The sequence below is a fragment of the Canis lupus genome, chromosome 9, assembly GCF_003254725.2.
Source record: "Canis lupus dingo isolate Sandy chromosome 9, ASM325472v2, whole genome shotgun sequence".
Classification (NCBI taxonomy): Eukaryota; Metazoa; Chordata; class Mammalia; order Carnivora; family Canidae; genus Canis; species Canis lupus.
This window is the reverse complement of record NC_064251.1, coordinates 57,400,343-57,418,014: the sequence shown is the minus strand read 5'-3', so window position 1 is coordinate 57,418,014 and position 17,672 is coordinate 57,400,343. Positions and strand designations below refer to the sequence as shown.

The 17,672-nt window shown below is 44.1% G+C and overlaps 1 protein-coding gene and 1 pseudogene across 11 annotated transcripts in view; one reads left to right on the top strand and one right to left on the bottom strand.

Annotated features, from left to right (window-relative positions):
• The window catches only part of RALGPS1 (Ral GEF with PH domain and SH3 binding motif 1), a 295,268-nt gene that overhangs the window by 223,572 nt on the left and 54,024 nt on the right, over positions 1–17,672 (top strand). The window lies entirely within an intron of this gene.
• Positions 2,250–2,983, bottom strand: LOC112677227 (proline-rich protein 3-like; annotated as a pseudogene).

Genomic DNA, 17,672 nt, shown 5'->3' with positions numbered 1-17,672 from the left:
GCCCCTTCGTCATGCATTTCAGACTCTAGTTTGGCATTTTTTTTCCATGTGTTCCCATGTTGGATTTCTTTCCCTCTGACTATGAAATCTGTTCTTCAGGGTTTATTGACAGACATATGGGGTTCCCCCTGGACACACTCCAGCTCTTTTCTGAGAGGTAGTAATCTGTAAGTGGAGGTGAGTAGATGGAGGGCAAAGACCCAGCCAGCACATTCCAGAGCCCCCCAGATCAACTCCTGCTGGGCAGCATACTGGTCATTGGCCTAGGTTTTCTAGTTTTTAGAACCCTTGGTCTTTGAGTCTGGGGGGTAGGTCCTGAGAGTACAAATTGACCAGGTCTGCATTTCTGCCCTCTTCATCTGCTTACAGAATGTTTAGTTTCTTCCTGGATGCTTGCTATCAATAAGACTATCCATCAGCCTTGGTGAGGTGATTTTCATCTTTTTTCTCTTTCTCCTTTTCTTATTTTAAGATCTTATTTTTAAGTCTTCTCTACACTCATCATGGGGCTCAGACTCGTGACTCTTGACCCCGAGATCAAGAGTCAAACACTCCACCAATTGAGCCAGCCAGGCACTGCCCCACTCCAATCTTTTTTCTTTTCTTTCTTTTTTCTTTTATGGTTTCCACTGCATTTATTACTAATATAAAAAATGTTACAAAGAAAAAAATTCATTCTCAGTTCTCCAGCAGCTCTCATCCTTCCCTCTTGCCCACACAACTCCTGACCCATTTCTTCAGGGCCAGTGCAAAACCGAACCTGTTCACTGCCGTTTTCACAAAAAACAACCAGTGCTAGGAATGTAGGGAAGAAGGTTAGATGAGGGTGACAGTACCATCCAGGTTCCACCCAAGGGTAGGCCAGGTGGAGATTCACAGAATTCAAACGAAATTATTCACAGATAAGAGACGAAAGGGCTGGTGGCCTCACAATGATGTACTCTAAAGTGGGCTGGAGAGGAGATAGGATAGCCCGTAAGAGGCTTTAGAGGACATCTCATGGGCTTGTGCCAAACCCCAAAAAACTGACAACAGGAGAATGGGGAGACCAGGGAGGCAGTCTTGCGGAAAGTTTCACAATTCTTCCATGTTGGGAGGTGTGGAAAGTCTAGAGGGCATCAAGAGCCTTACTCATTTTTTTAAAAGATTTTTATTTATTTATTCATAGAGATACAGAGAGAGAGAGAGAGAGAGAGAGGCAGAGACACAGGCAGAGGGAGAAGCAGGCTCCATGCAGAGAGCCTGACGTGGGACTCGATCCAGGGTCTCCAGGATCATGCCCTGGGCTGCAGGCGGCGCTAAACCACTGCACCACCGGGGCTGCCCGCCTCACTCATTTTGGCAGGAAAACTTACTCTAGTGTTGGGAAGTCACAATGATGCCACAGACACTGAGAAAGGCTACGTATGAGGGAATACACAGTTTCACAAAGCACAATGATCACAGACCAGAGCGGTGAGGATCATGCTACTGACGCAGGATCTACAAAATCCAAAAGCAGAGAGACTGGCCTTTCAGGGAGTAACTCTGCACCAGTCATCCGTACTTGACCTCAGGTCAACCTGGTGAGTTTCACAGAGCAACTGGCAACTTTGGGGGTAGGGTTCGTCATATAAAAAGACTTAAGCAGGGGCAGCCCCAGTGGCGCAGCGGTTTAGCGCCGCCTGCAGCCTAGGGTGGGATCCTGGAGACCTTGGATCGAGTCCCATGTCAGACTCCCTTCATGGAGCCTGCTTCTCCCTCTGCCTGTGTCTCTGCCTCTCTCTCTCTGTGTCTAAATAAATAAATAAATAAATAAATAAATAAATAAATAAATAATCTTAAAAAAAAAAAAAAGACTTAAGCAGCTAGAAGAAGGGAATGGTAGGAAACTGCTCCAGGGCTCTTAGGAATCGAGGGCAGTAGCGAGGGCTGGGTGGACTGGTGCACAAGAAACAGCACCAAAGAGGTTTCCTGTTCAGCAGTCAGTTGGCTAAGGGGAAGAGGATCCAGGAAGCAGTTGAAGAGAGCAAAGGCGGGGTCCTGAAGGCAAGTCTCTGGAGGCTGGATCAGAAGAAAGCCCACACACTGGGCACCAGTGATGAAACACAACTCTGGACCCCAAATGGGGGAGGTGGCAGTTGGGGGTGGATGTCACTGTCTGAGGATGGTGGGTGGAACAGCCTCATAGTAGCCGTCACAGGGCCACAGGGAACTATATGGCCACTAGGTCAGAGGGCTCCTTCCAGCCTGGATAGGAAGGCACAGTCTTACAGAGGAGGTCCATTGATGCCTGGGTGGTAGAAGGCACAGAGGTCCTCATATCAACAGTGGCCCAAAATGGCAAAGTGTTGGCAGACAGGGCAGTTGGATTTGTCTTCCATAACTTGGGGGCCATCCTTGGGCGGGTATTTTTGATAAGAGACTAACTTTTGAGCCTTCGGGGATTTCTCTGCTCTTTGTGAAAGCCTCCTCTGGATGGACACCCATGGCCTGGTCCAGAAAGGGAGATTCAGTATTGGCCCCCCACCAGCCATGACCATATGGGCCACACCTGGGGCCCAGGCCTCCCCGAATTGGGCCTCTGCCCCTGGGAGGAGGTAGGAGGTGATTCCATTGGTCCCCTTGATCCTGGAGGACCTCTGTGAAGAGAGTCTGCATTCTTTTCTGTCTGGCTCCTTTTGCTCAACACCGTGTTTGTGAGATTCATCCAGGTTGCCTGTAGCAGGAGTTCGTTCATTTTCATTGCAGTGTAGTATCCCATTGCATGCACACACAACAACTTATTTATTCATTCTACTGATGGTGGACATGTGGGTGGATTCCAGTTTGGGGCTGACTTGGGGTCACCAGGCTTTCCATTGGCCATGGGGGGAGGGCCCAGAAGGCTGGGTGGTCCGATGGGACTCCGATCCTCCCCGTCTCCAGTCTCCTCCCGCTCTGGCAGCGGGGGCTGTTGTAGTGGCGGCGGCTGCTGATGATTCTCTTTCTTTCTTTTGGGCATCGTGGTTGCAGCAATGGCTGCAGCGGGATTTGGAGGACAGTCCTGATCTTTTTTCTTTTTCTTTTTCTTTTTTTTTTTTTTTCATTTTTTTTAATTTATTTTTTATTGGTGTTCAATTTACTAACATACAGAATAACCCCCAGTGCCCGTCACCCATTCACTCCCACCCCCCGCCCTCCTCCCCTTCCACCACCCCTAGTTCGTTTCCCAGAGTTAGCAGTCTTTACGTTCTGTCTCCCTTTCTGATATTTCCCACACATTTCTTCTCCCTTCCCTTATATTCCCTTTCACTATTATTTATATTCCCCACATGAATGAAAACATATAATGTTTGTCCTTCTCCAACTGGCTTACTTCACTCAGCATGATACCCTCCAGTTCCATCCACGTTGAAGCAAATGGTGGGTATTTGTCATTTCTAATAGCTGAGTAATATTCCATTGTATACATAAACCACATCTTCTTTATCCATTCATCTTTCGTTGGACACCGAGGCTCCTTCCACAGTTTGGCTATCGTGGCCATTGCTGCTATAAACATCGGGGTGCAGGTGTCCCGGCATTTCATTGCATTTGTATCTTTGGGGTAAATCCCCAACAGTGCAATTGCTGGGTCGTAGGGCAGGTCTATTTTTAACTGTTTGAGGAACCTCCACACAGTTTTCCAGAGTGGCTGCACCAGTTCACATTCCCACCAACAGTGTATGAGGGTTCCCTTTTCTCCACATCCTCTCCAACATTTGTTGTTTCCTGCCTTGTTAATTTTCCCCATTCTCACTGGTGTGAGGTGGTATCTCATTGTGGTTTTGATTTGTATTTCCCTGATGGCAAGTGATGCAGAGCATTTTCTCATGTGCATGTTGGCCATGTCTATGTCTTCCTCTGTGAGATTTCTGTTCATGTCTTTTGCCCATTTCATGATTGGATTGTTTGTTTCTTTGGTGTTGAGTTTGATAAGTTCTTTATAGATCTTGGAAACTAGCCCTTTATCTGATATGTCATTTGCAAATATCTTCTCCCATTCTGTAGGTTGTCTTTGAGTTTTGTTGACTGTATCCTTTGCTGTGCAAAAGCTTCTTATCTTGATGAAGTCCCAATAGTTCATTTTTGCTTTTGTTTCTTTTGCCTTCGTGGATGTATCTTGCAAGAAGTTACTATGGCCGAGTTCAAAAAGGGTGTTGCCTGTGTTCTTCTCTAGGATTTTGATGGAATCTTGTCTCACATTTAGATCTTTCATCCATTTTGAGTTTATCTTTGTGTATGGTGAAAGAGAGTGGTCTAGTTTCATTCTTCTGCATGTGGATGTCCAATTTTCCCAGCACCATTTATTGAAAAGACTGTCTTTCTTCCAATGGATAGTCTTTCCTCCTTTATCGAATATTAGTTGCCCATAAAGTTCAGGGTCCACTTCTGGATTCTCTATTCTGTTCCACTGATCTATATGTCTGTTTTTGTGCCAGTACCACACTGTCTTGATGACCACAGCTTTGTAGTACAACCTGAAATCTGGCATTGTGATGCCCCCAGATATGGCATTAAAATTGGCAAAGAAGAAGTCAAACTCTCCCTCTTCGCCGATGACATGATACTCTACATAGAAAACCCAAAAGTCTCCACCCCAAGATTGCTAGAACTCATACAGCAATTCGGTAGCGTGGCAGGATACAAAATCAATGCCCAGAAGTCAGTGGCATTTCTATACACTAACAATGAGACTGAAGAAAGAGAAATTAAGGAGTCAATCCCATTTACAATTGCACCCAAAAGCATAAGATACCTAGGAATAAACCTAACCAAAGATGTAAAGGATCTATACCCTCAAAACTATAGAACACTTCTGAAAGAAATTGAGGAAGACACAAAGAGATGGAAAAATATTCCATGCTCATGGATTGGCAGAATTAATATTGTGAAAATGTCAATGTTACCCAGGGCAATATACACGTTTAATGCAATCCCTATCAAAATACCATGGACTTTCTTCAGAGAGTTAGAACAAATTATTTTAAGATTTGTGTGGAATCAGAAAAGACCCCGAATAGCCAGGGGAATTTTAAAAAAGAAAACCATATCTGATCTTTTTTCTATTCACAAAAATAGAAAAGTGTTAGTGTTAAGTCAAGAGAGGCTCTGTGAGGAGATGTCTAGCCTCTTCTGGAAGGTTTCCAAAAACAGGTTTATTCCCCCATCCACTCTTAAAGTTGGGATTTTTTGCAAGTAACTTCAGCTGCTGTACTAGTCCCCTTAATGTACGTCATCTCCTTTAGACTTCACCACAGCCCCCTGAGAAGGCTATAGGTACTGTCTCCATTCCCCAAGTGAAGAAAGCAGTTGAAGGACTCACCCAGGATCACAATGAACAAATAAGCAGCAATGACAGGATTTGAACACAGGTGTCTGAGCTGTTGGGGTTTATTTATTTACTTGAGAGAGAGAGCACATGTGCCCACACATGCATACACAGTCTGGGGGCAGGGCAGAGGGAGGAGAGGGAGAGTCATAAGCAGACTCCGTGCTGACCATGGAACCTGATGTGGGGCCAGATCTTATGACCCTGAGAAGGAGACCTGAATCAAAACCAAGAGTCAGACACTTAACCAACTATGTCACCCAAGCACCCCAGATATCATTTGTCTCGTGTATGCATTGAGCTGTAAGTATAGTATATAACATATAGGTAAGAGCCCACTGACCTACCCTCAGATCCCACCTCTGCCGTCTATGTGCTGAGTGACCTCAGACAGATGACTTAACATTTCTGGAGTTAAGAGAGTGACTAAGGTGAGGGAAGGTAGAATGAACTCCTTGAGTATTAAAGACATAACCCATTTCTATCTTTTATGTCACTGGTTCCTCCCAGGACTCTCACTAGGACCTGAGGATAATTCCCCAAAGTAAGTCTCTATAGAATATTATTTTTAGCAATTCTGTATCCTTAATTATTTGTGTAACGAGTGCCTCTGTTGAACGCCTCTGCTGACCTGTACACTTCATGGGGCTCAGGGACCACACCTGTCTGATTCTCCTCTGTACACCTGTGTCTAGAATGGGGAGGCAGTCAGCGAATATTTGGAAAACTAATGCCCTTTCACAAGGAGGTGGACATCACTGAGTGGCTGGTCCCTAACCACACCACCCTGTACCCTCGGAGCATCCTCTTCCCACTGTGACCCACCCACCACGTTCCTTCCTGCCTTGTACTACTTCCCATTGGTCAGCAGACATGCCTCCCTGTGCCTGGCCTCTCTCTTCCCTGCAAAGCATCCTCTGATGGCATAGCCAGGAGTATCCTAATAGGGTAGCACTGGCCCAGAGCTTGTAGGAATGGCAGTGAGCTGTGAAGAAGAGGAGGGGCCAGGATGGAGTGAGGTGGGTACAATCAACCAGAGTAGAAGTCTGGATCTCAAAGAGGTGACCAGGAGCCCAGAGTCAATGGGATCAGGTTCCTTGAATCATTTCCTGAGAGGATGGCATCTGGTGGGCAGGGGAGAGCCAGCACAAGGAGAGTGAGTATAGGTGAGCCTTCCAGTCTGCCACAGGACCCCAGCCTCTACCTCCCCATTCCACCAGAAACAGTCTCAGACCAACACGGGCACAAGTACTTCCATTGCCCCCTGCTGGTAGGGCCAATCGCCTCGTGCCCTAGTCTCATGGGCTCTGGTCTGGTGGGAGTAGCCCAGACTGCAGACTCAGACCCCAGAATAGGGCTGGAAAAGCCAGGCTGGCCCCGGCCCAGCAGGATCTGGCTGGGCAGGGAGCCTCGGGTACACAATGTGACCCAGAGAGGGCTGAGCCCACAGAGACGACCCCCACTGTGAAGCAGGAGAAACCCCTATTCCCTGAAAGTAATTTTTCTAGGATAATCCTATAGGGACTCACATCCTCTCATCTCCATGGAGAAAGAGAGCAATCAAAACATTTGAGCTTGAAAACCACAAATAAATTAGTAGCCAGATGCCTTTTTTCTTCCAAAGGGGCCAAAGGAGTCTTTTAGTATCTCATTTCAGCAAAACTAGAAAATAATTTGCTTTACAAAAGTGAAAATCAATTTGGATCTAGCTGACCCTCTGAAAATCTGTTGCTTGTTTTCCAGAGAATGCAGAGATTGGTGATTGAGGTTTAGGATGTCATGTTTTCTTACAGTTTCCATTGAGGAATGACCAAGCCTGACAGTTTTACCTTTGCCTCGGTTACTTTTTGTGAGGTGAAGTGTGGTCACAGATACGTGAGCACATTAGAGGAAGTGGAAAATACTTGAGTGGAAGAAGCAGCCGTCCGTGAGCTCACTCTCTGGCTGGGATCCTGGTGGCCTTGGACGTCCAGGAAGCTTTTCTGTGCACAGTAGCGATTCTCTGAGCCAGAGTTGGAAAGACAAGCTCGGAAGTGTTTTCCTTGGCACATGGGCAGCCCCAATTCTACCCAGTCTGAGGCAGGTTTCCGAGGCTTTCACCGGGGGAATCATCTTACATTTCCTTGTGGTGACGTCAGCTACTCTGGAAGCCCATTGTAGCACTCAGAGCAACGTGGGTATTTTGGCCTGGAAATACTGGAACACAGGGCTGACCCTAATGGGGTGGCTATGGAGTGGGGTGCCCCGTGGCCAAGACACTCTTCTACTGAGCAGCAGAATTTCAATGCTGGACCAGAGAGTTGGGTATGCACACATAAAGATCTAATATCCTGTCCATTTCTTGCCCAAACATCTTCTAAGCCCTGTGTTAGGCTCAGTGCTGGCCCCTGAAGATTGCAGGGCTGGGTAAGATAATGTCCTTGTCACAGAGGGTATGATAAATGCTGTAATGGAAGGAAGGGCACTGTATTCCAGGAGGAGTCAGCTAACATCCAGAGGAGAAGGCCAAGTGGGCGAGGGGACGACATGACTCTCCCAACCACAAGAGGCCCACATGGAGAAGAGACCAGAGGGACAGGTGGGGGCAGAACCCACAAGGCCACAAACACTTGCCCACTGGGGATGGAAAGTCTCTGGGTAATTTTAAGTTGGAGAAGGGCACGGTCTGATTAAGTTTTAGAAAGATCATGGGATGCAGGATGGATTATTGGAGGTGGAGACCAAAAGCCGAGAGAGGAGTCAGGAAATAATGAAGTGTTAGTGGTGGCCTGGAGACAATATCAGAGGCAGTCTATATAGGTCGGTGGCCTTTAAATCACAACCTACAGACCAAGTTTTGGAAAATCGTGTAAAATATTACCTCCCTCCTCCTTGTCGCAAAAGTATTTGCTTCTCTAATAGTTGAAAGGAAGAGTGGGAAGAAGATGGGCCTTGCTCTTTTACATTTCTAAAAGTAGTACATATTCATAGCTAAAGTCTTAAAAAATATATAAAATTGTATAAAACAGGAGGTAACCCTAAAATTCCATCCCTAAAGATGGCTACCATTAGCAGCTTGGGCAGTAATCCTCTCTACCACCACCAATCCCCTGCCTGCTTTGTGTGCGTGTGCCTGCACATGTGAATCAATATAAGTCTACAAAGTCAGACCTGATTTTTTTCACTTAAAAGGGCGCCTGGGTGGCTCAGTTGGTTGAGTATTGTCTTAGGCTTAGGTCATGATCCCAGGGTTCTGGGATGAGACCCATATCAGGCTTCCTGCTCAGTGGAGAGCCTGCTTCTCCCTCTCCCTCTGCCTCTTTCCCCTCCCATTCATGTGCACAATGCTCTCTCTCTCTCTCTCTCAAATAAATAAATAAAATCTTTTTAAAAGGACATTATAGATATCTTTTTATGTCAGTTTTTAGAAATACACTTTATTTTAATTAGCTGTATCACATTCTACTGCTTGGATAAAAAAATCATTTCTCTAAACCATGCAGTTTTTCACAATTATAAATGACAAAGAATGGTGTAATGAATATCCTTGTTTATTTTGCTAATTTGTAGGAATATTACTATAGAATACATTTCTGGAAGTGAAATTGATGGATCGTGGAAAATGTATCTTTGAAATTTTTGATAGATACTGCCAAATTCTCATTCCAAAAGTTTCTATCGCTTTATACTGTAATTTGCCTTATATAAATGACTATTTCCATATACCTTTATCAACACAAAGTATTACCAACCTTTTTGACTTTTGCCAGTATAAATAGCCAGAAAAAGAAAATTTTGTTTTAATCTTGATTAGTAGTGAAGCTCAGGCATCTTTGGCACCTTTATTGATCATCTTCTGTAACATTATTTGCCTTTACTGTAGGAGGTCTTTGTATATCAGAACTAGTGATTGTCTTATAAATTGCAAATATCTTTCCCATTTGCACATTTGTCGTTTGCCTTTGAGCATATGGCACTTTCTCTGATCATGCATAAGTGTTTCTGTTCAGATGGAGTCCAGAATATCAGCGTTTCCCATCATGGCTACAGTTTTGTGTCACACTTAAACCTTTGTATACTCTAAAGTTATAAAAAGATTTTCTTGTATTTTATTCTAGTACTTTACTTCCTACTTAGATTTCAATCCTTAAGTCATCAATGATTTATTCTATCTTAAGGAATGAAGTAGACAACCAGCTTTATATTTTCCTAAATGGATAATCACTTGTCCCAATGCCATTTATTGGCAGACCCTATTAACTTAAAATGTACTTTTAAAATGAAGTTTATATATTAATTAGGCAATGATTGACATTCTCACAATGTTAAGTCTTCCCATCTAAGAATATTATATATATCCTCATTATTTGCATCTTCTTAAGATATTTTTATTTCATTAGTTTTTATCTTAGTTACCAAAGTGTTACATTCTCATTGTGACAAGTAAAATACAGAGAATTATAGAGGCAAAGTTCATATTTTTATGAATTGTGCTTTTATTTCAGTGAAGTAGATTCTTCAAAGGATTAATAAGCCCAAGAAATGTGCATATTTAATTTTAGTAAGTGTCATGTAATTTTCTATCAAATGAATTTTATTCATATAGATCTTACAGATTTAAGTTTATTCCCAGGGATTTTATAGTTCTGTTTTTACTGTACAGGATCTCTCTCTCTCTCTCTCTCTCTTTTTTTTCCTCCATTTTCTAGCCGATGATTACCTTTTTTTAAAGGAATTTATTTATTTATTTATTTATTTATTTATTTATTTATTTATTTATTTATTTATGGGAGAGAGAGTACACACATGCACACAAGCAGGATGGGGAGAGGCAGAGGGAGAGGGAGAAGCAGACTCCCCACTGAGCAGGGACCCTGATGTGGGGCTCCATCCCAGGACCCCAAAATCATCACATGAGCCAAAGGCAGACACTTAACTGACTAAGCCACCCAGGTGCCCCTAGCTGCTGATTTCTAGTATATAAGAATGCTATTGACTTATATATAATTTCTTTGAACTTAATTCTGTTATTTAATACTAACAATTTTTCAATTGAGTATTCTAAATTATCTAATTATAAAACTAACTTGATAACTAATTATATCACCTGAAAATAATGGCAATATTATAGGTGTCCTTACTATTTATAACACATTTCTGAAGCATCTGGGTGGCTCAGTTGGTTGAGTGTCTGACTCTTAATTTTGGCTCAGGTTGTGGTGTTAGCGTTGTGGGATCGGGCCCCCGTGAAGCTCCATGCTCAGCGCAGGGTCTGCTTGTCGCTCTCCCCCTGCTTCTCCCCCTGTTCATGTGTGTGCTCTCTTTCTCTCTCAAATAAATGAATAAATAAAATCTTTAAAAATATATTTATAACACATTTCTTTGTCTTATCTTGTCTCATTGACTTGTATGTTCAGAATAGTATTAAATGTTAGCAGATGACTCAGTCCTATTAGGAGCATTTCATATTAAGAATATTATTTAAGGGCAGCCTGGGTGGCTCAGTGGTTTAACACTGCCTTCAGTCCAGGGCATGATCCTGGAGTCCCAGGATTGAGTCCCACGTCAGGCTCCCTGCATGGAGCCTGCTTCTCCCTCTCCCTGTGTCTCTTCCTCTCTCTCTCTCTCTCTCTGTATCTCATGAATAAATAAAATAAAATAAAACATTATTTAACATTTACTATTTTCATAAAAAAACATGTTTTAATTTTTCATACATGCATTCTTTATCACATTAAGGAAGTCTGTTCCTAGCTCAGTGCTTTACCGGGGATGGATATTAAAGTTATCAATGGCTTTTTAGCATCTCTCCAGATCATCTCTTAAATACCATTGCACTCTTGTAATAAACCTGTTTCTTGTATTATTCTTTAATATACTACTAATTGCTAATATTATTTTAAAATACTGATGAATTTTATTTGCTAGTGTTTTTTAAATTTTTATTTATGTATTCATGAGAGACACACAGAGAGAGGCAGAGACACAGGCAGAGGAAGATGCAGGCTCCTTGCAGGGAGCCCCATGTGGGACTCAATCCCGGGGCTCCAGGATCACGCCCTGAACCAAAGGCAGATGCTCAACCGCTGAGCCACCCAGGCACCCCTGTTTGCTAGTGTTTTATTTGGAATCTGTGGATCTTTATTAATGAGATTGGTCTCTTTTTTTAAAATATTTTAAAGATTATTTATTTATTTATTTGTGAGAGAGAGAGTGTGTGTGTGTGCAGGGGGGACGGATAGAAGGAAAGGGAGAAAGAATCTCAAGCAGACTCTCACACCCAGTGCAGGGCCCGACTAGGGGCTTGATCTCATGACCCTGAGATCATGGCTTGACCTGAAACCAAGAGCCAGACACAAAGATGACAGTTTCTTCTCCACTGCCAGTAGAATTGGTGAAGGATTCAATGAGATAATAAATGTAATTTACTTAGCACCACATCCAGCACAAAACAAACCAAATAATAATTACCAGATTAGTACCTTCTCCTCACACCACCTTTTTTTTTTTTTTCACTGCTGATCAAAATACTGGCATTTGTTCTACGGTCCCATAGCTCCCTAGAGAACATTAGCAAACAGTAGGTTACCTCACTGCATCTGTAGATTACCAGGTAATCCCCATGGCATGAGAGGATCTATGATTGTGTCCTCATTTCACCTCATCTCCAGCAGGAGATTTGGCTCCCCTGGACCCCTGGATTGTGTGTAGGCTGCAGGACTTTGTCCACGTGCCTTTATGATTCATTAGCCTCAACACCAAGAGATAAACGAAGCCATGTGCTCATCTAAGAAACATGGTCTCTGACCACCTGACATGTGACTCATTGGCTGGGTTTGCCCCTTTTCTACAGACCTAGGAAACATTGGTCTCAGCATCAGTGAGCTTCCAACACATTTCATATAAGGAATATTCTTTACGTGACGTTTGTCCTGAAGTCTGTGTTTTGCATGATTGATATTAGTGGGCACTAAATAAAATTCAGTCTTCCGCATCTGACAGGGAGCCTGAGCTGCCTGCTGACATCTCCTACAGGAGATGGAATTGCTTTGCGCTCTCTTTAAAAAAAGAAAAAAAACAAAACCCTAATGAGCTGCTGTTTTGTTATTTCATTTGGAATTTATCAAGACAGTTTATGTGATCAAACCACACAAGTATAGTTCTGGGTGCCAGCACTCCTCATTTCTGAAGTTTGAAAGTGATCTTTTTAAGGCAGAGCAGGAGAACATGGAAAAAAGTCTTTCATCTCAAATTTTAAAGGCAAGGGAGAGAGGAAAAAAAGGAAAGTGTAAGATAGAACTGTGGCATATTTTTATGCTGTGGAGGGTTTCTTTCCCCTCAACACAGCAGAATTTTCCTTATTAAATAGATAGCTGTGTGAGAAAAACCAAAACCAGCCTCGGGATGGAAGTGAGGCGGGTGGTGATGGGAGAAACAAGAGAGCAGTGAGTTTCTGGGCTGTGGTGGAGCCCGGGTGCCAGCCGTGGGCTCTGGCTCTGGGAGGCTGAGGGCGCCCAGCTTCAAGCGGGCTCTGCGCCACGGACCATGGGTGTCCCTCAGCTTAAGAGAAGGTGTCTGTTCAGGAGAGCACCTCCTTTGTCAGCCTGGCACTCCCTCCTCAGGGCTGGGGCGCCTTGTGGACACCCCTGGTGGGGGGCCTGCATGCACCGTCAGGAAGAAGGTTTGGCCATATGCCCCTGAGGGCATCCATAGCAGAGCCAGCTGAGGATTCCTGGCCCCAGGGCTGTCTGCCCCACCCATGGCAGCCTGGTTGGCACTTATATCGCAGCTACAGAGTGTCACCAAGCCCCGTGTGGGGCTTGGAAGGAGGGAGCAGAGCAGAAGTTATATTCTGGGTAGCTGTCCATCTCAGAGGAGGTCCAGTCTGCAGGTGGGCAAGCCATGGGGCAGATGCCAGCTGCCAGAAGCATCCTCTGGGAGTGGGGGCAGACCACAACATGGACGACTGGGACCCTCATCCCTGTGCCAGCCAATGACTCCCAGTCCCCAGCCCTCAGCATGGCCCTCTGTCCCAAATTTTTAGAGTTAGACACACCTGAATTGAAATCCTGATTCCTCTACTTGCAAGCTATATGGTGTGAGACAACTCACTTCTCCTTTCATTTCCTAATCTGCAAAAGTGGGAGAGTGAGAGTACCTTCTGTGCCAGTTACTATAGGGTATGGTGGTACAGGCAAGGTCAGCCCTTCCTGTCACAGACCATGGCTGGTACTAGTATAGTCATTCCCCGTAACGCATCTGCACCTCCCAGTCTAGCCCTGGGCTCTGGCATTGCTCAGCCCTGTGGCAGCCAGAGCCAGTGACTGGTCCAATTACTATCCATCTTAACAAGACCATTAACACAGCCTCGTCTGCTGCAGTAACTCTGTATAAATAGGACAGGAGCTGAAACATCCCAGCTGTGCTGTCCCAATCCAGACAGAATCTCCCAACACTGGCCTGTCTGAGGTGGGTGGCCACCACGTGGTCGGCATCTGGGCGCCATCCATGGTTATGGCAAACCCAGATGGGTGCATCCCTCCCCTGGGCTTCCTGACGTTCTTCCATGTGGGGCCTGGCCAAGGAGACAGGCTCAGTCAGCTCAGCTTCTCAGGCACCTCAGTGGTCCAGGCCCTGGGCCAGGACAGTCCTCATGATCATCTTCATTACCGCCAGTCAGGGTCAAGAAACTGAGGCCCCAGGAGGCAGAAAGGCTTGCTTGAGGCCACCTAGCTGGTAAGTGGCAAGGCCAGGGTTCCAAGTCTCCTGGCTCCAAGCCCCATATTCTCCCACTTACACCACTACAGCCTGTCATGTGGCAGAGCTTACAGGGCCCAGTGATGATGGGACCTAGGATAGATACACCACGATGAGTGCCAGGAAGGCAGTGGGGAGGAGATGGAAGATGTGGCCAGGAGGAGTGACCACTCTTGGAGAGTGTTGACCCCACAGGGGAAAGCAGGCAGAAAGAGCCATAGCCTGAGACCCTCAGATCCAGCTATGCCCCCATCTTGCCTCACTGGCTGTCAGGCACCAGAAGATCTGACTGGGGTAAATGAAGGCCTGACAATATAGCAGGTCAGACCTGTGTTTGAATCCTGCCTGGGCCATTTCCCAGCTGTGTGGCCTCAGACAGGTGAAGCAACTCTCTCAGCTTCAGTTTCTTCTGTAAATATAGAGATAAAGCCTCTCTGGCAGCTGTGTTATTGTTAAGATCCCATAATCTGGGCAAAGCTCTTAGCTGAGGACCTGGCACATAGTAAGAGCTCGGTTTTCTTATTATCATTTATTTAAATATTAAATTAATTGTATTAAATATTAAATTTCAGGGTGGGGGAGGTGAGAGATACAAGCGTTCAGTTATGGAATGAATAAGTCATAGGAATAAAAGGCAGAGTATGAGGAATAGAGTCAGTGATACTGTAATAGTGTTGCATGGTGATAGATGGCAGCTATACTTGTGGTGAGCAGAGCATAAGGTATAAACTTGTTGAGTCCCTATGTTGTACACCTGAAACTAGTGTGACATTGTGTGTCCCCTATGCTTCAAATTAAAAAAAAAGTAATTAAAGAAAAGAAATACTACATTTTAAATACATTTATGAAAAACTTTCTTATTTTACTATTACCACTTTACTCTCAGTGTGTCTCCATCTTCAGCTATAAAATGAGGGTAGTCATGTACTTCATAAGACTATTGTGTAGCTTACACAGAATATGCCTTTATTCATGCATTCCTTCATTCAACTAATAGTTACCAAGCAGCTCCTGCGTGCTCTCTTCCAGCTGCTGGGGATTGAGTTCTGGAGCAAGACCCACTTCCTGCTCTGATGAGTTTTGAGTCTGATGTTGGAAATCAGATGTTAAATACATGAATGATATAAATAAGGATCATGTTGCAGTTGTGGGGAGTGCTAACTGTATGGGGCTTAGCAAAGCATAGGCACAGGCCAAGTGGGAGGTGGCTATGCTTATGATTTCATTACAGCTTAGGCTTTTACATATTTCCAGTTATGGGCTAATAACAATGCTGAAAAGATTTCCCTGGATTTGCACAGTATTAACTGTAAAAGATTTGCTGCCTTTGGAATAGTTTTTGTTGTGGGACTGAAAGGCTGTTTAGATGGAGTTTCTGTCCAGGCATTAACAAGGCTCAAGGTCTGCCCAGGTTGCTGGGAACAGACCTGTTTGGGGAGACCCTCCCCCACCTTAGTCTTCAGCGTGTCACTGTGCTTCCATGTCCTGGGGGGTAGACACCTATTGGAGTCTATGTATTTTGTGGAGGGGTAACGAACACCCCAACAGTGGAATTAACTCTGATGAAGTAGTGAGCTCCCTGTGCCCCCAGGGTACAAGCAGGCACTGGAGAGCATCTCCTGGCCATCCTTTGCACAACCAGGGACCTGAGAAGAAGCAAAGGGGCCAGTTTCAGTCCTCACAGGGAAGCACAGAGCAACCTAACGTGCTGAGGGTGTTATTTGAGAAAAGCCGATTCCCCTATGTGTTTCTGAGGGCCAGTGAGTGGGTCTGAACACAGGCCCTGGAGCCAGACCGACCTGGGCTCTAATCCCACACACCCACAGTGAGTCCTAAACAGATTTCTTAATCTCTCTTAAGCTTAAGTTTTCTCCTCAACCCTCAGGGGTTGATGGCAGGGTCACATGGGTAGAGAGGTAAGTTCCTAGCTTGTTGTGGAGCTTCCAGAAGCCTCCGTTCCACTCCTCCCCACCTCCCTTCCTCCCCACCTTCCTGCCCCCAGCATCTTTGCTTCTGGCTGAGCCCTCCTTCTGCCACTCAGTCATCTGGGTTCAAGTCTACACAGTTTCCAACTAGTACAAAGGTGCCACACGTCTCCTGTCCTGTCCCTTTATGCTCAGCACCAGAGGATACTTTTTGTTGTGGTTGAAGCAGTAATGGGATTTTCAGGATTGCCACTGCTGAATCCTTGGGGAGGTAACTGAATTAGATTTTTAAGAAGGGAGAGGAAAAATGAGATCCAAAGAAAGAATACATCTGTGGATTTCAACCCACCAAACTTGGAGCTTCCATACATGGGAAATGGTTTCTGATTATTAAAATTTTGGAAACATGGTGCCACTAAAAAGAAAGGAAGTAGAAATGGCTCCAATTAGAAGAGCTAGCATATGTTTCTGTGATTTAATGGTTTCCCATAACAATGTGTAGCTATTTTTAAAGCAGACGAATGACTCATGATATCCAGCCCTGGCATTCCACTGTGATGACAGGAAGCTTGTGCTCTGGGGAGGCAGGCTTGGGTTCGACTCCCGCCTCCATCATTTCCCAGCTGTGTGGCCTGGAGCAAGTTATGTATCCCCTTTGCATTTCCATAAAATTGGTAGTTGTAAGGATTAATAAGATAATGTATGTGTAAGTCAATGCAGTGTTTGTCCACCCATGTAAAAATCCTACAACTTTTATATTAAATACCTGTTAACTACATTTGTCATAATTCTTAGTAGTTTGATAGTAACCTTTTAAGGCTATAAATTTTCCTCTGAGTACCATTTTGGTCAGATCTCATACACTTTGATATTTATAGTGTTCTTAATGACATTATCTTCAAATAGTTTTTTTATTTATGTTTTTTGCTTTTTCTTTGACCTGAAAGTTGCTTATGAGTGTGTGTATGTGTGTTTTCTTATTAGAATTCTTTCTATATTTATTGTTAAATCCTAGATGTAATGTAGTAAGTTCAAAAATGTAGGTAACAGAGCATTTCCTTTTTGGAAATTATTGAGCATTTCTTTATAGTCTAATATATAACCAATTTTTGTAAGTATTCCATGTGTATTTGAAAAGAATGATATTTTCATTTAGATCACACCAAGCTTGTTAGTTTCATTACTCAATATTCATATATGCACAGGTATGTACATGTATCTGCATATGCATGTATATTTTTGTAGGTATACATACGTGCACACAGATGCATGCATGCAAGCATGCACATGTGCATACACACACATACACACATATTCTGGAAGAGACATGGGAAACGCTCCTTCTATAACTGTTGTTTTATTGAACTCACTTCATTTCTTCAAAGCAGTTTTTTGCTTTGTATATTTTGATGCAGTGTTGCTTTGTGCATAGAAATTTGTAGTCATTAGATCTTCTCAATTAACTGTGCTTTTCATTAATATCAGTCATCCTCTTTGTCTTGTCCGGTGTTTTCTGCCTTGAATTCTGCTTTACATTGCTACTCCTGCTCAGCCGACCAGTGTTGTAAATGTAGTGGCAGTGTTTATGGGGTGCTGCTGGGAGGACATACCATCCATTGTCCATGCACACATCCAGAAAGCCTGAGGTGTGGATCATGCTGTACAGCCAGTCCTCCTCT